The sequence below is a fragment of the Montipora foliosa genome, chromosome 12 (assembly GCF_036669935.1).
Source record: "Montipora foliosa isolate CH-2021 chromosome 12, ASM3666993v2, whole genome shotgun sequence".
In the NCBI taxonomy this organism is placed as follows: domain Eukaryota; kingdom Metazoa; phylum Cnidaria; class Anthozoa; order Scleractinia; family Acroporidae; genus Montipora; species Montipora foliosa.
Window position 1 is genome coordinate 13,856,464 of NC_090880.1, and position 6,000 is coordinate 13,862,463.

At 37.6% G+C, this 6,000-nt stretch overlaps 1 long non-coding RNA gene across 1 annotated transcript; it reads right to left on the bottom strand.

The window, feature by feature from the left end:
* Window positions 1-421: 421 nt before the first annotated feature.
* On the bottom strand, window positions 422-1,344 carry LOC137979664 (uncharacterized). Its single transcript, XR_011118379.1, has 3 exons — window positions 1,232-1,344; window positions 801-916; window positions 422-522 (listed from the first exon to the last, which is right to left on the bottom strand). It is a non-coding gene; the product is annotated as an uncharacterized lncRNA (long non-coding RNA).
* Between the last annotated feature and the right edge of the window lie 4,656 nt (window positions 1,345-6,000).

The following is a 6,000-nucleotide window of genomic DNA, read 5'->3' on the forward strand; positions in this document are numbered from 1 at the left end:
TATGCATATCATATACTTTATATACGCACTTGGCATGTGAAAATTGGAGGTATCATAAAGTGATAAGTCTTCGAGAGTCAGAGTTGTTTTGATTATAATACAGATTAGCTTGTGTTGAAATTATAAAATGAGCGGGGGAGGTAGGGGCACCCTGCGAACAGAGCCTCCTTTTGCCTTCTTGATCGAGAAGGAGACAAGGAAGGTCTGCCTAAATCCCGTCAAACCTTTGAAGTCACCACAGCCCAAACTTCTGGACTAATCAGTCTTGTTTTCTCTTGTAAAACTTGTAAAACTAACCGTAACTGTTTTTTGATAAACCGATCGTCATAACTGAGCCCGCTGTTGCCAGCGCACGGCTTTTAGGCCTGGATTCGAAATGAAATCCTAGCAACATTCCGCGCATGCTCAACAAAGATCTTAATTGATTCTTGCAGAGTCTTTCTTGAGTACTGCTGGCAGGATGAGGAAGAGGTTGAAAGTGCCGCTATTTGCTTACGCAATCGACAATAGTTTCCATGTATTCTGTAAATGCAAAAAAGAACCTTGTTCCCATCAGGGTCCATCTTTGTGAGGGATTGGGAACGAGGCTGCTCAACCCCTTTCCTAGGAAAAAGTGACTTGGAGACAGTTACTAGTAAGCCTGTGTGCCAAATGCATAAAGGGGTGGAAGGGAAGAGAGATACTTAACAACCCTCGCTTCCTTTTTTCCCTGACTTCAACACAACTTTCGACGTCTCTTATGTATCTACATTGTTCCGTCTGTGTGACAATTATTTGTAGGTCAAGAAAGATTATCCTACCAAAGACATCTCCGCCATTTGAAATGTTACTTCGCAATCGTCAAACGCAACTTCTGCAGTTTCTGTGTCAGGTTTCCAGTTCCCAGCCAACATTTTTCTGCAGTTAGGGCATACCCCTAAGAGATTACAAATATCAGTAAGCACGCTATTTTAATTAGGATTGCACATTCAAGTAAAAAAAAAAACAAAACGATTTTCTTGAACATTATTTTTTTGACATTGCCCGAAGTTTAAAACCGAACAGGTGTATTGACGCCTTTTTAAAAAAAAATCAGTGAAAATGAATTCTGCAGATAAAATGAAATTAATTTGATTTATTTGAACTAAATTATTTTCCTTTGTAAAGACGTTTTTTTTTTAAGTAACTTTTTTTGAAGAAGTACATTAGCGTTAGTTCCTTTATTTTTTAGAGTTACAAAAGGGATACAAACCTGACCCAACAGGAAGAAATATCCCACTCTGTTGTAGCACTGTTTGTGAACCTGCTTTGCTTAGACCTCTATCCACTTTTGGCTTTTTGCTCACGTCCTTACTATGACCTGATAATATTGATGGTATTCTGCATTTGTCCGGAACTCAGTTCAGGTAAAACCAAGGTGTAGCACATGCCTATAATTTAAAACGCAACTTACAGCCTAAATCTAAACTTCGGTCAGTTGAAAAAGTATCCAAACTAAAATAAAATTGTTTATCTTCCAGATTATCGCTAAGATAAGAAATCACCACCAGACTAGCAGTAAAACCCTTTACAAATTGATTTAGTAGTGAATATTTTACCGCGCTTGCTTCCTTTTGGCTTGGGAGCGAACTTTTGACAAGGCCTAATTTTGCCTCAATTTTTGATTGTTTTCAAGTCACCGACCTCGAAAACTGATTTTGTCGATTTTCTCCTAATCGAAGCAGTCCTTTCAAAAACAAACTACACCACGTTTAGTTACTTGCTAACACCTTACTATGGACAAGATATGAGCGAAAACGATTTTTTGACTGTGGCCGCGAAATTTCGATTTTGCTCGATTTTTGCACACAGGTGCTCTTAAAATGTCGAGATTTTTATCGGCTCTTGAATTTTGAACTACACCAGTCAACTCCAGCTGGCTTACAGCGTTGGAGTAAAATACTTCCAATTGACAGTGCTTCATGGGGAGAGTGTTCTAAGATGTCATATAAAACATGTAAGGAAACTAAGTTAAGAGAATTTAAATTTAAACTTCTTCACCGAGTTGTAGTGACCAAAAAGGAATTGAAAAGATTTGGAATTAAAAGTGAAAGTGACTGCTTGTATTGCGGTGAATCAGATTCCATAGACCACACTTTTCTTGACTGCCAATTTACCTCGTCTTTTACTCGTCAAGTGGTGGGGTGTTTTAATGCCACCAACAATACCAGTTTCAATCCAGAACCTAAGGAAATAGTGTTTGGCTTGTTTAAGCAATGCCTTGCTGGGCATGAGGCTGTGAGAAAGTTTAACTATACTTTCTTATACATGATGTATTACATTTATTCAAACAAGCTAAAAGAGAGCTCGATTATTTTATCTGAATTTGTTAATAAGATTAATTTTAAATACAAGGTTGAGAAATTTACATGATTTAATTTACTTTATTCGCCCTCTTTGATTAATCACTCAGTTCTCGTGCATGTCAGATCATTATTTGTATTTCTTTTCTTTTCTTTTTATATATATATATGTATCTTGTGCAATGTAAACTTCTTTTATGTTAAATAAATTACAAAAAAAACAACATCACAAACAAAACCCTACAGAGACTTTAGAGAAGGCCACGTTTTGCCGATACAAACCTTCCACGTCGAATATATATCCTTCGCAAAAATTACTATAGCCCCGAATCAACACTTTCTTCAGTACTTTTGCCTCTTGTTTTGTCCATTCATCGACAAATCGTAAGCTTAGTTCGGGTAAATTTTTCAAGGATTTGCTCCAGCACGAGGATTCAGGAGTTGCAGTCGCCATTTTGCATAGCTACTCATGCACAGCTAGCCTCGTTTTGAATCCAATATGGAGGAAGCGTGACAAAGGTGTATTGTCCGTTCCTTGCTACAGTTTACAATATTGAAATAGTCACTCTAGTACTTTGTTCTGTACCCCTTGGAACCCAATACAGCTTCAATACGTTTTGGCATGCTCTCTACAGTTTTGTCTTTCAACTTGACCTCAATTCTAGCAAACATATCAAGTACTCTGTTTTTGAAATCTTCAAATGTTTCTTTTCTTATTTGGCACGATACTGCTTCCTCAGCTAAACTGTTTTTAACAACATGAAAAATATTTTCAATAGCATTGAGATCTGGTGAGCGAGGCGGAATTTTATGGTGTTCAGCTTCTATCTGTTCCATAGTTCTAACTGAAGCTTTGCTGTTTTGCGAGGGATTGTTATCCATTAAAAATAAACGTCTTCCATTTCTTTTTGGTCCGGCTTGAGTAAAGCATGAATTAAAATTGTCTTTTATAAACTGAGAAAAAAAAACAGCATTCATTTTCTCGTAGATTTCCTTCAAAATAACGCCTTTTCCATATGCAATTGCCACCAGTATATGAAGTCTCCGTCCTCCTGCAGTTACCTGAAGTCCCTCACCTTTCTTTCGCCAAACTCTTGCCTTTGGTGAGCTTCGGTCACTCATGGGATTTCCTTTGTGAATGAAAGAAACTGCGTCCAAGTAAAATGCAATATCTTCTTTCCAAAAGTTAGGATACTCTAACAAATGGGGTTTCATTTCCTTGGCGTATTTTATACGTTTCTTACGATCCTTAGCAGTCACTAGCCCTTTTTGTCTGGCCTGAAGAAAATGATAGCCACGCTCAAGAAGAAATCGGTAAAATGTTCTCTTACTTGCCATTGTCATATTCAGTCCACTCTCTTTAACCAACTCCTTCAAGGTAAAGTTGACATTAGTAGCCCTTATTTTCTTAAAAGTACATGCATTACATTAGAGCTTGTGATTCATGAATTTTCTTGAAAACTCCACAGCACGTAAATTATCCCCCACAAGCACGTTTGCGAAAAGAAACAACAATGTACATGTTGTACATGACAAAAAAATGTTTAACTTACGTTGCACATGGTTTTCTACCATTAAGAAACTTTATGAACAAGTTCACAGCCAATAGAAGTGCCCATGGATTACATACAGTAGCTCTCACTTTACTGACCCTTGTTAGCAGAAACAGACAATCAATGGCAAAAGTAGTTGGGACGCTAGTGTCAGAATGGGCCTGAAAACCTCTCAGACGTCAGAAACTAAGCATAACTGTCAAAATTCCACTGAAAGCTTCAAAATAAAAGTCCCCCCCTCCCCCCAATCAATGTTGAAATAGACAAGGAAATGTATGTTCACTATTGGCGACATTGTTCTGGAGGGGAGAGGGGGCAATTTTTCAAACTCAGTAAAAATACCAACTTTAAATGGTGAGTGTCCCAAGAATTTTGCCACTGATTGTAGCAAGAAAACATTACCTGAATGTCATGAGTCAAGTGCACACAGGATCCGTAACAAAAAAGAAACAATTAGGAAACAAAATTAATAAGCCACTGCCAAGTTGCCTGGGTATGTGCCAAGTCTTTCATATAGAATGCGTTTGCATTCATGTTCCAATAAAACTCACTTTCACATGAGACCTTGCACTTACCCTCGCTTTGAAAAGGAGGCTAGAGGCAACTTGTTGCATTTATCTCACCAAGAGCTGTTAGAGAATCAACCACTTCTTTAGTCATTGGAACTTCCCGTGAAGCAGCTGAGGCCATGTCATTCTTTGACCAACTGAGGCTATAAATAACCTTCTTGTTGCTAAATAAAACCAAGGCATAATTTTAACTACCAACAATAAGTACTCAACTACTATGTGCCGACAGCTGAAGAGGTTGTGGCTTACAGCTGCAATACATTTGATGTTTAGTAAATTATACAGCAGCTACGTTGTACTACAGTTGACTCAACCAGGCATCCTCAGCTGAGCAGCCAATGCAACCCGGTCCTGTGTTTTTAGTCAAAGTCATTGTACCAGTATTATTTACCCCAAGGGTATGGTGTGTTATCTATCACTGTTATTGTTATGACATTATTCATACTGGTGAGATATAGCTGAAACAGTGGTGTGTTGTGCAGCACGACTTGAGTAATGTCTTGCCTCTGTAATGATGACCTGCAAAAAATAAACACAATAATAATACAGTATAAGGCAAGAAGCCAGATAGATTAGTCTTCTTTTTGTAAACATGTCGTGCCTACGTCATATATTTAAATGATAACTAAAATGCAAACATCCCCATTTGCAGCATATTGAGGATCTTGTTGTGCATCTCTCCGAGCTTCAAGCAGTTTTTCTTCATACACAGCTTTCACAGCATTTTTGTAGCCAAGAGAGGAGTACACTGCCAAGAAATAAATGTAGTTACATTATGTGTCTGCCAGTTCCATCAATGCATTAGCTTTGTTGGAAAAATTAAACGATTGGCATGCAATGTACACAACAAATGAAATTATCTCTGGTGCACATGCAGTATATCAAATAAATATAACTAGTACACAAGAACTTCTTTTTGATTTAGTACACAAAATTAATGTCTCAGTACTAGTAAACATGCTGCAGGTATGCATGTGTGAGATGTTTTGTTTGTGTGTGTGGTTGTTAAATTTAGTTTCTACCAGCAACAAGAGATATAACTGGAAGCAGATTTGTCCCAAGTAATGACTGTGCCATTTTATATAAAAACAAAAAACCCAGCATGTAACCAAATTACCAGTAGAAATGTACTACTTTGCAGCTGGAGATGTACTGGGTGTCAGTAAGCCCAGAACTGATAAATCCGTGCACCATTCTAAAAAGAGACAAGTGCATGTATTGCTGACAGTGATCCTCAAGTCAAAGAAACATAAATTTTCCAAATTATAGTATATCTTAAAATTTGGTTTTATCAATGGAGTTGATAATGTAAATTGGCCACCGTACAGAGATTCTAAAAGCTGATGTTTCGAGCGTTAGCCCTTCGTCAGAGCGAATCGAGGGATTATGGGTTACGTGTAGTTTTTGTAGTAGAGTAGGAGCTACGCTATTGGTGGTAACATGGCAACGTGAAAAATAGGAATATATTAGTTAAATGAAAAGCGTCCGTTAATACCGTGAGGATTAAGGGTGCTGATTTGAAAGATAAATTTTTGTTCCAGATTCTTGCAGCTTTCC